This window comes from Haemaphysalis longicornis, unplaced genomic scaffold (genome assembly GCF_048455015.1).
Source record: "Haemaphysalis longicornis isolate Haplotype H1 unplaced genomic scaffold, Haemaphysalis longicornis Haplotype H1 scaffold_9, whole genome shotgun sequence".
Taxonomy (NCBI): domain Eukaryota; kingdom Metazoa; phylum Arthropoda; class Arachnida; order Ixodida; family Ixodidae; genus Haemaphysalis; species Haemaphysalis longicornis.
Genome location: NW_027526460.1, coordinates 108843858 through 108865051, shown reverse-complemented (window position 1 = coordinate 108865051; position 21194 = coordinate 108843858). Strand labels below are relative to the sequence as shown.

Here is a 21194-nt window from a genome sequence, read left to right as displayed (position 1 = left end):
TCAGTAGCAGTATCACTTATGCCAGTTGGCCGGTGTCGTGTATGGAAAGCCGTTCGCGCGAGCTCTCTGCTTCGACCAGAAAGATACGAACGTCAATGCGCGGTGTTTACGGCATTTTTTCCCCAAGGTCAGAGCGATTTGACGAAGTCGGCGACGAGCGCCAGCATGTCCCAGGAGTGAGCTAACGTAAGGGTCCCTGCCGTAACTGAACAAACTGAAGTTTTCAGTGGTTGTAAACTGGAAACGAGCTCGTAACGACAGCAGCAAGCCAACACCATTCGAAACTTACGCGACGACTGGCACTATCTCGTCGCTTCTTGCTGTTCCTTACTCCCCTCGTTTCTATTTTTACCTTTGCTGGTTGGCGATATGACGGCCAACCTCCTGTGAAGGGATTACGATACGAAGCAAGGTCGCGGCTGTGCGTGCTGGAACGGTTCGTTGGCCCCGAAGAGCCTCGAACCCGAAAATTCGTCTGCGCGATGATGTCGAGCTCGGCCGCGGCGCTAGTTTCGTACGCATTGGCGCACACGCTTGCGAGTTCGTTCGGACCTTCAACCGTTTACTCCACCGTTCTTTGTCATAAAAAGAATGTGCAGTATGTTTCACGGGCATTTAGCTCGCTATGCAAGCTGTAAGCCCTGCCTAACATGCGTTTGCTTTTGCCGGCCTCCGCCAATCGCAGAGCTTAGCCCATGTGACGGCATAGGTTCTGTTGCGGGAAATGAGCTGGTGGGTCGCATGACCATTCCCGTTTTTCCTAATTATGTAGCTTATTTGAGCGAAGTTTGCGTTATAAGTGGTGTCGCTATGGTTCTAACGAGGCAATCTTTCGAATGAACCAAACTTGTGTTTTCTCTTCATGGCTCCTTTAACACCAGCACAGAGCGGCACTGCGTGAATCCTTCGTCGCAGCGATATCTCTTGTAGCTTTTGTTTTGTCGTAATTTTCTTTAAAGTGCTTATCAAATATGTTGAAATGGGGCCAAATGGACTAACAGACTGCGCCAGAGTAGCGTGCACCCGACAGACAGGTGTGTTTTTTGGAGAAGTCTACACATAAAAAGCTGTGAATCTTGTCGCGGAAACTGCATGCGTCCGACGGCAAAAAACATGCGCACATTGATGTTGCAATAGCTGAACGTGATGGTACGATAAACGTGCTGGATATCATCAGCCCATGGGGCGATATTTAGACGCGAGCATATACTTATAACGCATTCGCTGATTGGACGCGATTAATTTCTGAAGAAAACTTGCGAGACAAATAATAATAAAAAAGACGACAGACACTCGCTGTGGCTAGATAACGTTTTGTCGATATTTACATTATCATCTCGACGCAAAGCATAACCAATATTGAGCAATGTTTCTTGCTATATAGCGCGTGGTTGAGTGGAGAACACGCTGGGAAAGCGCACTGAGTGCGTATACATATCGGGTACATCCAAACACACCGCGAACTTAAATCAAGAACTGCAAACTTCACGTTGCGAAGCCGACATTTTTGAAAAACAAGCCTCTGTGTCCAAAATATGTCGACCGATTTCTCGTCCGCAACCGCTTGCGCTGTGCAATTCGACTTGGGAGCTCACAAGGCAGCGCGACGTGTGCTGCAGTTGTCACGAACGTGAAGTTTCGAAATAAAACCTGAGGTGCCATGGCACTTCCCAGACATTTCGGGAAGCCGCGAATACCGAATCCAAGCACTCCATTCTCCCATTCCCTCAAACAACCAAGATGTTAGATAAGATCGCAAATTAGGCAAGAGCGGAACTTTAGGTTTTTTTTTTTTTTTTTGCGTCCTTGGGGGAACGCCGCAGCCTAAGTGCAATGAGCCGCACTTGGACGCACAAAAGCTACGTAAACAAGTTTATTTTTGTACATATGAATGGCGGGACCTTGCGTGACTATAGTTATCATACTTGGCTGCCTGCTTACTTGCTCTCCGCATGAATTGCTGCCGTCATTGTGGACGCGGCATACACGTGATTGCATACGTCCGTTGGCCGCATGAAGCCTTCAGGCATGCTCCTGCACTCATGTCGACATTTCATCTAAGAGTAGACATTAGTGTCTCTTGCGAACCTACAGGTCTTCCGTAGACGCATCACGGGCGGGATTTTTAAACTGAGTCAGCACGTCGTCGTCGTGGTCCTGACATGCGTAACTTTCGAAAACAACCAAAACAAGCAAATTATCTTTCACAAGCAACGATTCGTTCTGGGCAAATCGTTAGCAAAGAGCGCACTGAATGCGTTTTGGACGAAACACGAAACAGCGACGTGTTGAGTTGTTTTTTAGTTCGGCGGGATTGCTAATCCTGGTTCTCTCTCAGTTCACATACCACCAGCCAACCTGGTACGTGTGGTGTAATGACGCGTGGAACATCAGATAATCTTATCACAAACCTTATCTGTATTTACCGGGATTGTGTGATTGTAGGTCCAGCAAGACTGCGCAGCCAATAGATGCTACACATGGGAGAACCTCGCGCGAAACCCTCAACGTGGCGACTGTAAGTTTGATTCGTGGGGCGGTGTAGTAGCATCGAACACGCAGGAGCTCACCTGAGACTTGAGGGCGCACCCGAGGTTATCCTCATAGTAGCCGTGGTGCTGCGCCAGCCACGCCGGCAAGCAGGACCGACCAGCGGCGAGCGACGTCGAGCGTGCGCCCCCGCTGCCCACAACGGAACACGCCGTGCTCGCACCGTCCGCGCACCTTCACGCGCAAGCACACTCCTCCGGGGCACACTACTGGCGGGGAACAGGCGCGGAACTAGCGCCGGGCCCTGCGGTACACCCAACGCGACAGCACGTATCTGGCGAAAGGCGACAACCGCTGGGTTTCACGTCGCGGGCGGTGCTGACACGTGAATTAACCGGGAGGTTCTCGTCGCTGCTGGGTCTCTCTCGTCGAACGCGCACCGTCGATGCAAAAACAATGGCCCGGCGCCCACGCACACAATTCTGGCACTGCGAAGGCACACTGGAGTGGAACAAAAATGCGTCCCGCGCACTGCAACAACCCGCGATAGCGAGCTCTCCGAACCGCACTGGATGGGTCACGCGGCTCGCCGAGCGAGACCGGCCTCTTTCCCGCTACGTCACGGAGGGGGCGGGGTTGAGAGGCCACGGGACGTCCCTCTTTGAGGAACGCGGGGAGGAGTCACGGCCTTTGGCCGCGCTGCGCGGGTACCGACCAACCGGAGGCTCGTTTCCGGTTCCGCGCTGCGATTGGACGCGGGAGGAGTTAAGGGAAAGGGCACGTTGATCGAAGGGAGATGGTGCTTTTCTTGATTGACGGATGGAGATGCTGAGAGAAGGGCCCGCAAAAGAGGAGCCCCCCGCCGTTGTTGTTTGGAGTGCGCAGATGGGTCTGCTTTCGAAACTCGGCTCCCTCGTATTCAGTTTTCTTTCATTTTGGGTTAGGTGGGGGTGGGGGTCCAAATGAATTGGCGCCCAACGTTGCCGCCTGTCAGACAAATCGACTGGACGTCCACTTCTCTTCGGTTTCATCCTTTTGAAGGCGCATGCGCGGTAGGCGCTCTTTTCGCGTGTTTACGGTTGTTGTTTTTCGCGACTCGCCTGGCCGTCTTATGGATGAACTATTGGGCCCATTGTTTTGTTCTTCATCAAGGACAATTGCTTTATATCCAGGGAGTTGCTCCACCGACGAAGATGTGCTTATATAAGTTGGCTCGTTTATTTCGGTTTGGCAATGAGCCTTTGACGTCTAAAGCTTCACTTGGTTTGCTGTTGTTTTCTTTTTATCCATTTTCAGTCTGATCGTGCGTTCATGTCTGCTGTGAACTAGCTCTGCAGGCACGCTTGCGAGGACAGCAAAGTGAACTCAAGATTTTAATATTTTTGCAAATTATCTGAAACAACAGAACAGACACACCACAGAGAAAGGACGGTTCGGACTTTCTGTACAGCAAACACTGACAACCACCTCATACCTATCACCGAGATAGGTATGAACTTGGCAGCGCAACGATTTATTGGGAATTTTTTTTCCCAAGGGCAAATTGAAAATACCAACTTATTCTTCCTGAATGGGGATTTCATAAACAAATAGGAAAGGAAAGAGAAAAAAAGAAGAGAAAGGGAAAGAGCATCGGCAACCTCTCTCCCTCATCACGCTTCAAACCCGCAAGCGTGCTTCGCCTCATGCACAGCGTTATGCAACGAAGCCAGCTTCTCAGGGGGACTCTCTGCCTTCTCTGGGTTTTCCGTGTGTTCTTATGAGAGACTTTTAGCATACCGCGTGTACCGTGCGTACCATGTGTACCGCCCCCACCTTACCGTGCCCGCGCATTCGTTCAGGTGAGGGGTGGCCCTCCTCGCCATGCGCGCGCGTGCTGCGCATTCGGATACCGGTACACACAGTACACCCAGTACACACGTAAGCTAAAACTCTTTGTTGTCACTTTACGTGGAATAAAATTGTTCTAGTAAAACTGCCTATTTTATCCCACCGAATTTGGTGTCCATATCCCTGCCGAAACAAGGAGGTTTTTCGTGTTTATTCTGTTTAGCTTTCTATCGCGTTCGGCCGAAGTTATCCGAGCTGGTTGTGTACATATTTAACTCTTTTTTTTTTATTGAGTGACAATTGACAGCTTAAATTGTTCAAAAATATGAAGAAGGTTGCAAGGTGCTTTTAAACTCTCTTTTAAGGTTGAAAACGTAAATACGGTTAATTTTAATTCATAAGCGTTAATTAGCGTCGGGCGTCAAAGAACTATGCTTAAACATCTATTTCATCGAAATGTTACCCTTTCAAAAGTGCCGCGTGAAAATTAATGAAAACAACTAACTGCTCTAGCTGTCATATTTCCTATCAAGACCATTTTGTAGTTTTTATGATTGATTATGATATTTTTCCACCTTGCCCGTAGGCGCCAAAAGCAGAGAATTTACACGATGAAATAACGGTGGTAATAAATTTGGACAACGCAGTTTCAGTTCGATTGTGACGTCAATACTTTGTGTTTGTTCAGTGCGGATCTTCCCTTACTTTCAGTTGGGGATCTAGATCCCTATCTGTTATTAATCACTAAAAAACAAGATAAGTTTCGGTTGCAAGACTGAAGTCGTTAATGACACGTACAATATTTGTCAAAAGTTTCTAGTTCACAAAAGGCTGGAAATATGAACTTACCTTACCACTCCAGTGGGACTGAAACGTTTCTTTTCTTTTCTTTTTTTTTTTGACGGCTGGAGAAAGCACCTTACTTTGTTTTTGTGGTGAAATAGTTGCTAGAGATTTCAGGCATGTTCTATAAAATTTCGCCAAAGACTGTACGTGATTATGCCAACGCTGATAGTTTCCGTCACGTCATAAGTGATGAGCTTAACGATCCTGATAACCCTAATCCCGCCAGCTTGGCCGGCACGATGAAGCACACGCGGGCTCAAAGCAGGGCGATTAAAATTCGTTGCCAAGTATACTTCCAGTGACACCATCAGCAGTGAAATGCCATTTCCCAAAGGATAAAACTGAAACGCTAAAATCAACTCGCACGCAACAAGGTAGAAACACTTTCAAACGCGACGCCGTAAAGACGCTCCGAACACGATAGGTTCTCGGCGGAGAGCGCCTGCTCTGCGACGGTATCGGAGAGAACTGCCGCCCAGATCGAAGGTTCCACGCGGTGGCGCCATCTATCGGCGGCGCAACAAGGCAGCTTGGCCGGCTTCCGCAAGGCGCCTTTCCGCTTCCCGCTACATCGATATTCCAGTTCGCGATGATCCAAAACGAAAAAAAAAAATCCCTTTGAGTTTTGCTGGCGTGGTTTTTGCCTCGTGGTTGTGAAAAATTGTGGTAGTGATCCACAGAGCTCCTGCTGTGCTGAAAATCGTAGCACACGCGTTCGAGCAGAAACCCCTTATTTTTTCAGTTGGTTTAATTCCCCGTTATTTTCGCGGAAACGACATTTACCACGGGGTTTTGTTCAAGAAGCACACCATTTTTGAAAACGAGCCTGCATTCATGAAACAAAACTCCATTTTTAGTACGAAATGAGGTAAACGGGAGCAATTTAGAATCCCTAGGATGTTTGCACCGCGTATCTCTATGTATACGCGTCAGGTAAGGCGGTCATACGACGCTTACAAATCTATGCCAGCTAGCTCGTAAAGAAAATTTCTTCTACAATAATTTTTTCCCATACCGGCTTGAAAGATCCAGTGAGGGGGCTAGTTGCGAATTTGTTTACAATATGCATTAGATGGAAATCGGGGGGGGGGGGGTGAAAACTTCGTAAATACAGAGCAAAACCTAATTGGGTGCTATTAGTAATGAGAAATATGCGGCTTCCATGTAACTGATTTCGTTACTCGGGTTTATGAAATCCACATTCAATTAACACACCGTATTAAGCGCTCGTGGCAGAAATGGTTTCGAGCTCCACGGAATTTCCTCCGCACCTAACCTATATACGTGCAATCACGGAAATGTGTAGGAGCGTGCACACTCCCGGAAACGTTGAGAGAGAGAGAGAGAGAGAGAGAGAGAGAGAGAGAGAGAGAGAGAGAGAGAGAGAGAGAGAGAGAGAGAGAGAGAGAGAGAGAGAGAGAGAGAGAGAAAACTTTAATGAATACTGAAGAGGTTAGCCCCACAAACGGCGGGGCTTGCTACTTCAGATGGGGGTGAACATAGTGAAGTGGAAAAAAAAAAAAAGAAGAGGGGAAGAAGTACGCACGAACAATGAATAAGAGGGAGAAGAAAATAAAATCAGTTCGGAGCGTAGAAAAAATTTACAGCTCTAGGAGAAAAAATCTGAGGATCCCAAGTTTAAAGAACATTGGTTAGTCCCGTGTCAGACAGAAAAGTTAAGAGAGCCTTTGTCCCTCGCGCCGCGTCAGCGTGACTTTGCCACGGACCAAGAAAGTGACGCAGCTCTAAAGAGTGTCCTCGTAGCAGTTGCACTAGAGTTCTTTTAGCTGTTTCGCGTTGAGTTGGAGGTTTGCTTACTTTTTAACTAAATTGAACACACCAATTGGGTAAACAAAGGTCATAAGTCTCTCATCCCCTTCCCCACTTCCCCCGTTGAGGTTTCGTGTTTCGTGATGCCTCGTGGACATAATTTCGGAATCACAGTACGGACACCTAATAAAACATTTTAAGAAAAAAAAATAGACTGCGCACCCGGTAAAACTTGCAAAGCTGGAGCTGCGCGTAAACACATCAGTCTCTAGAGTATACGGTGGCGCGACCTTCACCTTACCGGATCCTTAAATCGTCCCGCGAGAAACGAGTGATAAACTATTGCCGCACCCCTTGGCAATCCCGAGAGTGGTTCACTGCTATTTCAAATGTTTTCTGAACCGAGTTGTCTTTTTTTTTTTTCCCTGTTTCGTCTTAGTTTTCGGAACATTGCTGGCGGGGGGTTTCCCACTTTATGTAGTGATTTTTTTGTATTTTCTTTTCTCATTCAGTTCCACTTCTTTTAACGGCAAAGCTGTTTACTCTTTAGTTTAGCCGTATAGCGTTACCACACACACAAAAAAAAAAATACCAATTGAACGCACGTGAGCGTGCGCATCTTGAGGAGCGCCCGACGTCAGTCAGGCTTGCGCGTGGGCTTGCGCCACGTGATGAGCTCGCAAAGAAAAAATGCCAAGAAAAAATGCCGAACGCAGGTCAGCGTGCGCCTCAAAACACTAGTCTGGCCAGCGTTCGTGGTGCGATCTCTCGCACGCTGTTCTCCTCGCCAGTTCACGTGCATTCGCGCCTCCAATGGGGAGCACAGACGCCGAGATCGCGCTACAAGACGCCGAGTTCGCGAAGCCGGCTGCCGCCGTTCCTATAGCGCGTGCTAACGACCTCCACTTTGGGAGAGGTGTGAAAGGCTGCGCACAAAGCGATCCGGGCCTGAGAGACACGGATAACTTTCAGCGGCAAGTTCGGGAATCCATCTGCAGGGGGCAACAGCCGGGTCGCCGACGAGGGGAGAGGGGCTGCCAGCTCTGCTGTTTTTCCAGCTTTGCACCATTAGTGCAAGCTGCGGCATTTTTTTTTTTTTTTGCTGAAGAACCTAATGAAAAGTGACGAGAATTGGAGCGGCCGAAAGGAAGCGTGTGACTCAGCACTAATTTCTATCACTTCCTCTCAAGTGATGAACTGTTGTTAGAGGAGTTCTCGCGTGTGTTAGAAATTTCGCTCGCACAAAGATGTTGCTGAGGAGAGATATATAGATATCATACTTTATTGCCAGGATCAGAGGGTGGCGATCCAAGCAGCCCTAGGCCAGGGGTCTCCTCCTGGGATGCAGATGGATGTCTTTATATGGCTCGCACCCATAAGGGGCTGGTGAGGGAAGGTGAGTCATGCCGTACCCAGAAGTATTGTCTAGGAGCTGTCCTTGGTGAGTATATGGCCGGAGCTGCCTGGTGATGGTTTCAGGACTAAGACACTGTACTGCCTGTTTTCGCTCACACTTACGTCTGCACAAATTGCCTGTGAATGGCCCGATCACTCTTTTGTGAAAACTTACTTTGTCGTCTCTTTTCTACATTTCTTTGGGCATCCATGTTTCTTGGCAAAGTGGCAACCGTTATGTTTCGTCCTGTACTAATGGTCAGATCTCCCGAACTGTGAATGGAGGGACAAGGCTCAGTGTCATAATGAACGCTTTGTAACGTCCACCTGCCCTGTGCAGACACACGCATGCGTTGAAGAGCGTTTCTAAGGTGAGCTGTTGTTATTTCAGCTAGGGTACTGCAGGTGTCTGTTCTTGCTAACGCGTTGTTGCGGGAACTAATCGTTCTGCCAAGGAAATCTTAGGCCACTTTATTAATAAATTTTTCCAATCGAAGCTTCTCTCTCTCAAAATGATAAGGATGAATAGGCGGACGGCGTGATGATGACGAGAAATGCGGTGACAATGACGGGAGGCTGGCGATGTTGGTCAACACGATTATGCTAATTGCGGGGACAAGAACAGAGACGTCTTATCCTGCTGCCTGACACCGCAACGCTGCAGACACCCTGATTTCACGACACCACAGGACACAGTTGACTCTGTAAATGACATCGCATTTAAAGTATACTCTTTCGGGGCGGTTGCGCGAATTCTGTGCATCTTTTTCACTTCTTCGTCCTAAGAGCCGCCATTTTATCAGTGGGCTGTACTAGTGGCCCTAAATTGGCGCAGTCGACAGGGAGATGTTACTGCGCATGCGCAACACAGCCTGGAACATGTCCCGATCTTATGAAAGATTAACGGATGAAAAGGTGTATAGCAGGGGAATGATTGACTTGCTCCGTTCCGCTAGTGCCACTAGATAAGATATATACCGCCACTGAGCCACGCAAGTGAGCAACGGCGGCCATTTTGGTGTTTATCAGTGTTGCCGGATTTCCGCTTCTGCGGCCTCACCGCTAACTTTGACGGTGTAATTTGTAAAGAACGCTGCCGAAAACGAACCAACACAGCATCGGCGGACACATTTCTGCAGCTGAAATGCTGCGAAGCGCGTTATCTTTGATTCGCGTTCGGAACAACGCCCGTGGCGCGCAGCCGCAGAGCAAGGAGTACAAGCTGAGACTACCACAGAAGACTGACAGAAAACGCATAAACAACAAAAATGGCGGTGCCCATGAACCTTCGCAGTGTAAACAAATGTCACGTGATGCGAATTGACAGATGATCACGGCGGCGGCACGCAACAATAGGAGAAAAGAGCGCCGATACTCTGTTGCCTTTATCTAGTGGTCTCGAACATTCCGTCTCGCGTATCCTCCAACGACCACTTTCGCATTTACCGACGGAGAGACAACTCACCACAGCCCTGCGCAAACACGTTGCATCCGCGGCTCCTGTGCGCAGCTCTCAGCTTGCAATTCAAAAGCAACGTGTGGGAGGATGTATGCGCTGAACACCGTAGCATCTGGCAGAGGACCAGCGCCGTCCATCGGATTAGATTAAGCGATGCAGTAATTTTTTTGTGACGTCTCAAGAGCTCTCAGCACGCGACGGAGGTCATCGATGGCTTCGGCGCACGAGATGCGTGCTTGCCGAAACAACGGGAACCGTTGAATATACGGAAGAGTTCGAACTTCCGCGTGGCACTGTCCGGGCGGGGTGTTGATTCAGCTCGGCTGTATAAAATGTTGCGACCCTGTGCAGTGCACCGCTAAAACCGCAAAAAGAAGACGGCAACGTCTCGGGCAGGTCGAAGGTTCAGCTTTGACGACGAAGGCCCGAGCGCGGCGGGTGCATGCAACGTGCTTCAGGTGGCGTGACTGTCTGGCGTTTTAAAATTCTAACCCCCATGTGTCGACGGCAAACAGCTCACTGCGCGGCCCGCCTGTTTGCGGCACTGTGTTGTTGTTTGTGAGAATCTGCGCGCATGCGCGCAGACAACGCACAGCGGGAGTTGTGACGCCAGCTAATGGAGGGCAATTACCGCCTCTCTGTATATAAAAACGCCGGCTCGAGCAGCGGTGGCGGTGGCATTCGCACGGGGGTTCCCCCAGCCGGCCGCGCACATTTTAACTCCGATTCGGCGCTGCCGCGCTGTGTAACGCATTACTTGGCGGCACGCCAAGCGTGCCGCAGGACGGAGTCGTGTTTATTACGGCCGCATGCGAGAATGCGTCAGTCGCAGAAAATCCCCGTGCGGTGCCGCTGCGCTGCTGGGGTCCCTGGGTTTTTTAGACGGCATTTCTTGTGCCTTGAATCGTTTTTGGGTTCTTTCAGTGAGTGAGGGAGTGAGTGAGTGGGTGAGTGAGTGAGTGAGTGAGTGAGTGAGTGAATGGGTGAGTAAGTGAGTGAGTGGGTGAGTGAGTGGGTGAGTGAGTGGGTGAGTGAGTGGGTGAGTGGGTGAGTGAGTGAGTGAGTGAATGAATGGGTGAGTAAGTGAGTGAGTGAGTGAGTGGGTGAGTGAGTGGGTGAGTGAGTGGGTGAGTGAGTGAGTGAGTGAGTGAGTGAGTGAATGGGTGAGTAAGTGAGTGAGTGAGTGGGTGAGTGAGTGGGTGAGTGAGTGGGTGAGGAAAAAGGTGAGTGAGCAAGTGAGTGAGAGAGTGAATGAATGAATGAGTGAAGGGTTGAGTGAGTGAGTGAGTGAGTTGACGAGTGAGGGAGGGAAGGGGTAAGCGAAGGAGTGAGTGAGTGAGCGAGCGACTCTATCCATGTGCAGCCATCCGTTAGCCTTTAAGTACGTCTTGATTCCCTAACAGGGTGCAGTTCAGATCCCAGTGGGCTCATTACACGATCACTAATGTGAACAACAAACGCAATCTCGGTTCTACAGATAAGCGGGAACATTGTACCGTCATTTCGCGATCTAGATCGCTCTACACGTTCACATCGTGGGATCTGGCAACATTGTGCCACCTGGATATCCCGCAAGGCACGCACGCCCACTTACTATAACGACAGATCAATTGATCAACGTCGGGGCCTTTTTTCCCCCCTCGGCGCTTTCCATCTGGATAGCGCGTCCTTCGATGTGCGTTCAATAAAATGATCGAACGAAGCCAGAAGAAGAAAAACAAACGTAGCGACTGTATTCCGCGCCGTTCAGGCGCTGAGACCTAATATCAGCGCGCGTACGTGCGCGTTGGTGCAAAGCATTGCCTGCACTGCAAGGCAAACGGCCCGCGCCAACCAGCGTCCTCTTTCGGCACTGCCTCGAGCGGCAGTTCGCCTCGGCGCGAGTGAGCGTATATATATACGAGCCGGATCGTATGTGCATGTTCTGAATGCCGGATGCCTCGGGCCGTCGCGACAGAGGAAGAAGAAGAAAGGCCTGATCTAGATTGGAGGACGCGTCTAAATCTTTATAAGTCGAACTCGTAAAGTAAGGAAGACGGGAACGAGCCCCGAAGCCGCGGCGCGCCACTGCGGCGAAACGAGCTTCTCCCACAAACACGAGGGTAGTTTTTGCGGGCGCACAGTCGCAGAGTAGCCTGGGCAGTTCCGCGGAATTTAAATCGTGACTTGCATTGACCGCATATAGGGAGCACACACAGACAAACACCAGATCCCACCGCACATTTTTATTTATTTATTTATTTATTTATTTATTTATTTATTTATTTATTTATTTATTTATTTATTTATTTATTTATTTATTTATTTATTTATTTATTTATTTATTTATTTATTTATTTATTTATTTATTTGAAAGAAATTGCTGGTTATCTGCAAAGTGGCGATTGCCAGAGCAATAAGCATGTCGCAGATGGTTTAATAGTGCTTCGCGCGCCCCCTAACAACTCAACTTATTCCACGAGGAGTACTTGCAGGCCCAGCAGTAAAACACAGTTCCTGACAAATAGCTTTAATCTTCGTGCCGGTTTATTTGTCAACCTAGCTTTTTTCATCGTTCCTCAGTGCTGGGCATACCTGCCTGCTCCCACTTTTTTATTACACGGTGTTATTACACTTTTCTCCATTCTTTCTTTTCTCTTTTTTGATTGTTTTTCACTTTCCCACGTGCAGGATAGCAAACTAGGCTCTAGCCACTAGCCAGGTTAACTTTCCTGCCTTCCTTCTACATCCTTCCTTCCTTCCTTCCTTCCTTCCTTCCTTCCTTCCTTCCTTCCTTCCTTCCTTCCTTCCTTCCTTCCTTCCTTTTTCATCGGCCTGAGTTGGTGTGTACTGTAACACATTGCAAACTAAAGCGCTAGCCTGATGACGACGCTGCAGCGGTGACTGGGGCTGCACGATAAACACGCCAGGTTACTGGCAGAAGCCGCAAAGTGGTCTCACTCAAGGCACTGCCAGCAGGTACGATTAAACTTACAAATCCTCGCACGTTGAGCTATATTAACTGATCTTAATGCCGCCATCTGAATTTCGTAGTCATTCAATGCCCAATATAATAACATAACGAGTGTGGAAAAATATGGGTGCGTGAGAGGCGATATTCCGTGCGAGATAGGTACGAACCTCCCGCTTCCGGTGCGATGCAGGTCGTTAATTCAACGTGTTGTTACGCGGCACCCCCCTCCCCACTCCCCCTGAACCAACCTAAGAGATACCAAACCACCCTGATTTACGAAAAGAATGCGTAGAATTTAGATAAGCGAACCTTTTACAGTGAGTGAAATCACTACTCTTGGCGAAACGTTTTAGCTTTTTGGGGGCCCGAACCCAGGCAGTTTACGTCAAAACGAAGCCGAACAGCGGAGTTGTTTTAGCAGTCGCTGAAAAGAATAGAAGGAGTGTTGCATCCGGAGAGGTAGATGTCGCTCATGCTTAGATGAAGTGCCTGGCTTGCACCTATGCGGCAACAGAATGTCGCGCATGAGGGAACATCACTATATATGAGCACCTTGACGATCAATCACTGTGGATCTCGAGGTATACAATGCTTTATATACTCGGGTACAACTTAAGAACCGCAACGATGATTATGATGATGATGATTGCTATTGGTTTTTTCTTTGTAGCGGGGTGATGACCTGTCATCTTACCAAAAAACGACTAATATACCTATGTTTTATACTCTTGGTTTAATACTAGCGCTGACCCGCCGCGGTGGCTCAGTGGCTAAGGCGTTCCGCTGCTGAGCACGAGGTCGCGGGTTCGATTCCCGGCCGCGGCGGCCGCTTTTATGATGGAGGCGAAAAGCAAGAACGCCCGTGTGTACGAGATTTCGGCGCACGATAAAGATCCCCAGGTGGTCGAAATTAATCCGGAGCCCTCCACTACGGCGCGCCTCATCGCCTGCGTTGCGTCGGCGGTTTAAACCCTACAATCAATCAATAATACTAGCGCTGCTTAGGGCAGGCACAAAAAAGTATTAGGCACAAAATACTTTTTTTTTTCCTGTTACAGGCGGCAGCTGTCCTAGGCAGTATTCCCCTCTCTGCTTTTCGTCCCCTCGACAGCCTTGGAGTTAACTTCCTCTGTGCTACCCTTAAATCCTAGGGCTTGTGGAAGCCGAATATTTCCCTCGTGTAGATTTGGATGGATACCCTCGCATTCTCACACTATGTGCCGCATAGTTTCTGTTTCTTTTCGGCAGACCACGCATACCCCATCATTTTTTGAATACTTCCCCACAAAGCTCTTTGTTCGCAAGCAACCTGCTCTAGCCTCAAAAAGCAAAGCACTACCCTGGGAATTATCGTTGCGGAAGTTGCCGCTGTGCCTCATCCCCGCAGCCGGACGTTACTCTGCGCTACGCAAGTAGTGCATCACCGGGAATATTTTGAGCATGGCACGAGCCGTTTCCGTGGTTTTTTGGACTTAATATGCTTATAAACTACTGCAGCGACGACAAACTACGCGAGAAAGTACACACGACATCACGCATTCATATATCAATCTCCTTTCAAAACGCGCGCGCCCGTTGACATCGGGGTCCGTCGCTTAGGCGGAGTGGCAAGGAATACACGAGCTATTGCCGTTCTTAACTTGTTACCGAGTATAGTAAATATATCTATATAAAATATTCTCTGCTGCCCCGCATACCGCCGCATAATGTTTTCTCCTCCTGACATCTCCCCCTTCAATGCTAGAACTAACATTTTCAAATTCTCCTTTTTCCAGCGCACTGTAACCGAATAGAATCAATTACCTGCATCACTCTTAAATGTCATTGACTCAATTGACCATATTGCATTTTGACCTGTATTGTTAATGTGTTAAATTTCTTTCTTATGCGTTGTTTGAATGATGTCCTTAATCTTCGCGCTTTTCATGTTCTTTGAACTTCTTTTGTTCATAGTACATCGTTTGTAGTTATGTCCCTCGTGCTTGGGCGCTTTACTGGGCCTGCAGTATTGTGTAAATAAATAAATAAATCTCACGAACAATCGAGAACAATCTCTAGAACATCCGTGTTCTGATTTACCTCTGAGGACCAAGGGCGAATAATCAAGGAGCTACGTTTCGCACGAGGAGGAAAAAAACTGCTCGACAAAGAGACGCATAAAAACCTGGAATCGTTACAAAAACACCCACGCAAAAAAAAAAAGAAAACTAAAAAGAAGTAAAGATGAGGTTGAGGGAGGGGATACAATGAAAAGAGAAGAGGCTCCTCCGAGAAAGGGCGAATGCTTAACCCGGTATGCCAGTATAATGAGCATGTATATGTAACGTATCTACCAAGCGGCAGCCTAATGGGTGCGTGAAGGGACATCAATGTAAGCACCTTGATGCTCAAATTCATTTGGTGCCAAGCACATTTTCCTGTAATTTTTTCTCGTCGAGTCATCTTACGAACAGTCAAGAACGATCATTAAAACAACCGTGTACTGTTTTTTTTCTCTTCATCTTACTTTATTTACGTCTGGAAACCAAGAGAGACACATTCAACACGAGGAGGAAACACTGCTCGACAAAGAGGCACGTAAAACCCAGGATTGTTACACAAACCTACAAAAAAAAAAAAGGCTAAAGCAGAGGTGGAAGGAGTGTATACATATCCCCAAAAAAGAAAAAAAGAAGGCGCTTCTCCGAGCAAGAGCGGAGAAGCACGAAGTCGTCCCCGATTCGCGAGCGGGGAGCACCGGTGGCCCCCTTCCTGACTTTATACGCTCGCCGCAGTGCACATTTTATTCCCCGCATCCCCTCTCGCGCGAGGCAGAGATCGATACTCGCGCGGCCGCCGAAGGCTCTTCTTGGGCGCGCGTGCGTGCGTGCCGCGTAGCTCTTTTATCATGTCTCCATCCTCCTCCTCCTTTTCTTCTTCTTCCTCCCATCCCGCAGCCAGGCGTTTCCCCGCCGGAGACGATCCCGGCCTCGAGGCCGATGATAAAGGCCGTTTTAAGCTGTAAAGGATAGGGTCTCCTTTACCTCCGCCCGTTGTTTTTACGACTGCGCAGACCTGCACGGCCTAGTACGTTCTTCGGCAGCCCCGCACGGAGCACCACGACGGAGCGTGCCTCGTTCGGGGGTTCGTTGTAGCGCGCGCTGGTTTCCTCGCGATCGAGTTTCGCCGTTGAACCTGGATTTAGCAAATTCGCTGGGGCCCGCTAATTGCTTTTGTTTTAATGAGAACGCCGTAACATCTTGAAGACAACCATTTGGTTTTGTTCATTAAATCCGGAAATTTGTAAGATCGGAGAATCGGCAAAATTGTGAAATTCGTGAAATCGGAAAGTTCGCAAAATTGGGAAATTCATAAAATCGGGGTGTCGTAAGATCGGGGTGTTGTAAAATCGAGGTTAAACAGCGGCGTGACCGTGCGTTTCGCTACTATGTTATAGTAAACGCGCATACAGCAGTATCTGGCGTAAAAAAAAAAAAACACATGTAAAATCCAGAAAATTCGTATAATCTGTGTTAAACGGGGGTGTGACAACGCGTTTATGTACGTTTTTTACAGTAAACGTGCGTAAGTCGGTTCCTGGCCGGAGCTTCGTTTCCTATTTCCGGAGCACGTTCGCTGTCAGTAATATTTCTGTTTTGCAACGGGACCGGCATTTTTCAAGTGTGAACGGGGTTTCCGTAACGAATTCGCATTGTGTGCATGTTCACCGCAGTGGGCCTTTGGTTTAGGAGAGTATCCTCACTCCGTCACTATAGCCGGGGCTTGTTGAAATTGAACAAAATACGCGCTGGTCACTCTAAGAAAATTCTGCGGTTCAGCTTCACTGCAATGCAATCGACCATACGGTTTGACTCCGCCGTGGCACATCGCAATGGAATCATGACGTTCTGCATTGCGCGGTGCGACAACGCGGGTTACATTTTTGAGGCAAATGGTATGCCCGTTCCTGTCATTCGCCAATAATTTGCTTTGTTGGTCGCATGGATTGGTCACGAGAGTGTCTTGTTGTGATGCTGAACCACGGGATTGCCTTGCAATGTATACGTTTATCGTTTCCCGCACTTTTATAACTTCCAGAAGTCAAATTTTTCCACCCACTGACTTACCACGCTTTCGGGGCTTTTCCTCCCAACGAGGAGTTAGAGATTGAGGCTTAGTAGAGGAAAATTGGCGCGATTTGCCTATCAGTCCTGGTACTTTTAAGCCTGACAACAGTAATTGCAGTCCTGAGTTACCTGACAGAAATCATTAACGAACAAGCGTGCGTTGAAAGACATTGTAACAGTACGCTCGCAAGAGAACAATGCCCTGCATCCTATGGTCTGAGACATGCTGCCTACACTGAATAAAGTACGAGAAATAGGGGTTGTTGAAAGGCGCATGCGCAGTGGGCGGGAGTCAAGTATGGTATGGGGACTCGGGCATCCGATACACGACCCAGCACAGATGTGTCTACTCGAACGATTATGTAAGTGTATACAATAGTGTGAAGGCCCTCAAGCTGCCAAGTATAAATAGTGGTGGCGTGGCTTTTATAAATGGCAGGTAAAAAGTGAAACCTCCCGGCGCAAACCCAGCTTACGGTGGTGTTTTGGGCGAGCCCATAAGACTGTTTTCCCGAAAAGTGCTCAGGGACGTTTTATGTGGCCTTAAAACAGGAAACCGAAATCGGTTTTTAACGTGTTGACGCGCAATCATCGGCGCCCGGGAGATGTTTGGCATTGGGGAAGACGGAGGGGGAGTAAATTTTTTACACCAAGTCATGTGGAAATAGGGGCGAGGGTAATTTTTTTTGTTGCAGCTTTCCTCTATATTAATTAATTGCAGGGTACTGCACACAAACACAACCAAACGAACAACACTCCTTCGCGATGTCACAAAATGCATTGTTCTGTGACGAATCGTGTGAATAGGATTTAATGTAAAAGATCGAAGGTTTCGGCTCTATACCTAGTTGGTCATCCATAATGCTCACAGCTCGAAAAACAGACAATGGACAAAGTAAAGAACCAAAAAGGAGCGCTCCTTTGTGGTCCTTTCGTGTGTCCGTTGTCTGTTGTTCGCGCAGTGAGAGTCAGCTGACAAACAAATCTGTTTCCTTTGCTGTGGACACTTAAGCAACCACGAAGACATGTCCGCAACTAGTAAGCGAGCACCGTAAGAGAACACCCTCGTTTTACAGCACGATTGGAGTCATGAAGGGGCGGGGAGAGAGTTAGAACCCTTAACGACTCCACCCCCTCCTCCTTTTCGCCAATGTGTCTTCTCGGGAACAAGAACAGTGAAAAAAAGATATTCTCTAGTTTTTAAAACGAAAGTGTTTTGTTCTGGGATTCACGAAGATTTAAGTATTGTCATTTCCGTCACGGAAGTGACACCCCTACAGTGAAGCAAGTGGCCTGTAAAGGGTGCACCCCCGCACACATGGTCTTCTTGCGGGGAAGCAACCTTTAGTACTAAAGAGTACGTTATACTTCGGGTGGTTCGTTTTCGGGTTCTATATTTTAGCACGAAAGTGTTTTATGCCGGGATGCACCAAGATTTCCCTGACGTCATATCCGTCACGGAAACGACGCCAGTACACCTTTGCCGAAGCGACCCCGCCAGCAGGACATCGCTGGCCAAGCACGCCCACAAGACAGCCGCCAAACCGCAAATCATGCTCAGCTGCAGATTTCGCTGCACATTTCACTTTCGTGTTTTACCGATTCCTATGACAGAGGAATCAACCATTGTTTTTTCGTGCACTCAATGTCACATCAATGCTATGGCGAGGCTCTCAGGCGGGACATGCCGCTACAGGTTGTTGATAAGGAATACACAGAGGAATACACAGACGGGAGGGCATCGGGTGTCGACGGACGTCACCAAGGACACCGTCCTTTCTCTGTGTGCTCCCTTAATTGAGCGAGCGACGTGGAGCCATTTACACTTCTAGCCTCCGGCCGTTGAACAGCACTTATTGCTCGACGCTGCAAGTCCTCGCGAGGTCTTCAGTAAATCACCTTTCGTGTTTACATGCCCCACGGTAAAACTGGTTCCAAAGTTCATTACACTATACCGACGTTGTAACGCTCTCGTTCCCTCTTTTACGCACGCGCTCGTCGAACGAAGAGGAGTAACAAATACTGGTGGCCCGGCGTACACACCGCGGGCTTTCTTTATGAGGGAGTTGTACTAGGCGCGAAATATCTCACCCCTTCTCCGCTTTACGACTTCGGTCACACCGCCCCGCATACGTGTGTATATGCCGCGCCCGCAAGTCCGGAATCCACGTTCGCGGCCATGCGCGCGTGACCACGGCTCGTTTATACTCGCGCTCGGCCTTACATTCGTGCGTCCTTTTGTCTTGCGGTACAGCTCCGTCCGTGCGAATAGTGGCGGCCGTATATAGCGACGTCAGGCCGTGGCATGTACGGACGTTCTCGCATATAGTGCGGCGATGGACGTACAGTTCGTTTCAAACTTGCGGGTGACCTGCAAGGAAATGCGCGCACGGCAGCGCTGTCAACTAGAGCTGCTGATGTGTACAGACAGTAAAAAATTACATGCTCAGGTGGTTGCGACATCTATCAAGGAATGATCAATACGCCGTCCCTCTGCAGTTTTCCAGCCTAAAACATCAATTGTCGTGTACATTTTCATATGATTTTCTTTAACAGCGCAAAAAAAGGGTGCGAACTCCCTGTATATATATATATATATATATATATATATATATATATATATATATATATATATATATATATATATATATATATATATCTGTGTGTGTGTGTGTGTGTGTGTGTGTGTGTGTGTGTGTGTGCGCGTGTGCATTTTGCAAAATGCTTACTCGTGGGAGACTGATTGATTGATTGTGGGATTTAACGCGCCGACGCAGCGCAGGCGATGAGGCGCGCCGTAGAGGAGGGCTCCGGATTAATTTTGACCACCTGGGGATCTTTAACGTGCGCCGAAATCTCGTACACACGGGCGTTTTTGCTTTTCGCCTCCATCAGAAAAGCGGCCGCCGCGGCCGGGAATCGAACCCGCGACCTCGTGCTCAGCAGCGCAACGCCTTAGCCACTGAGCCACCGCGGCGGGTACTCGTGGGAGACGCAATAATATTGCCGCAATACTCCGTTTAAGCGGGCCGGCTTTAGTTTATACAGGGTGTCCCAGCTATCATGCACCAAGATTTAAAAAAAGAGAAATCGCGTAACTCGAAGAAAACCTAGTGCATAATGTTTACAGTACTGTGAAGAAGCGGATAGTAATTTTTTTCGTTAATGAGACTTAATTAATTAATTGTCATTAATTATCTAACTCGAGAAATACTGTCCTAATCACTAAAGTGTCAATGAGGCACTTGTAGGTAACCACGAGGTGCATCTAACTGCGCTATTTTCAGCGACGAACTAATTGCGTACTCATTTATTCTGACTGATAAAGGAAACCCGCGAAATATGAAAAATACCACGTGACGACGCTTACGCGCGTATTGTAAAGCAGCGTCCCCAAACAAAGCTCATTGAAAGCAACTGCTTCGCGTTTTACCGGCCCGAAAAGACAGCGCATCACCTTGATAATAGCATGCATGGAAAGAGCAGCAGCAGCGCGACGCGTGTGCAGATAAGGAACAAACTCAGTCACGATTTCTTCTTTCTTTCTTTTGTCTATTTCATTCTGGCTAACTCAGAGGCAGCCTGTTTGAGGGCGTTGCTTTACGGTGCGCGCGGAGGCGCCGTCACGTGGTATTTTTCATATTTCGCGGGTTTCCTTTATCAGTCAGAATAAATGTGTACGCAATTAGTTCATCGCTGAAAATGCCGCAGTTAGATGCCCCTCGTGGTTACCTACAAGTGCCTCATTGACACTTTAGTGATTAGGACAGTATTTCTCGAGTTAGATAATTAATTACAATTAGTTAATTAAGTCTCATTAACGAAAAAATTACTCTCCGCTTCTTCACAGTACTGCAAACATTATGCACTAGGTTTTCTTCGAGTTACGCCTTTGCTCTTTTTTTAAATCTTGGTGCATGATAGCTGGGACACCCTGTATATAAACAGAAGCCCAGGCCAGGCGCCGCCTACACGTCGGGGTTTTTACTTTGTCGATAAATAAGCCCCTCCGCCTTGTCCAAGCGCCGACACTCACCCACAAGTCCGTAAGTCTGTCCCATAAGAAAGAAAAGTGGACGTAACGGGGAAGTTTTCTTTAACGGAGCAACGCCGGGATGTGACTTGGACTCGCGGTGGGCGTGTAGGAAACGACCCTGTCCCACGCAACACGGCGTCACCCAGCCTCCTCCCCGCAATACGTGACCCGTTCGGGCCATAAGCACTGGCGACCCTTTCTGGGCCTTTGAGTCCACGCATCGCTCATATCGCCAGCGCCGGTTCGGTCAGCCCGCGTATACGGAACGAAAGTCGGTATATACGGCTGGAGGCTGCACAGGCTGCGGTC

General features: G+C 48.4%; 1 protein-coding gene across 7 annotated transcripts in view; it reads right to left on the bottom strand.

Annotated features, from left to right (window-relative positions):
- The window catches only part of LOC144153871 (GATA-binding factor 2-like), a 357267-nt gene that overhangs the window by 89498 nt on the left and 246575 nt on the right, over nt 1–21194 (bottom strand). The window contains exon 1 of one of the 7 annotated variants that reach the window (XM_077685605.1): nt 2571–3045. The exons of the other annotated variants lie outside the window; for them this stretch is intronic. The gene's annotated coding sequence lies outside the window, so the exon portion shown is untranslated. Of the gene's footprint in view, nt 1–2570; nt 3046–21194 lie in introns of those variants that run through there. 7 annotated transcript variants of the gene reach the window in all.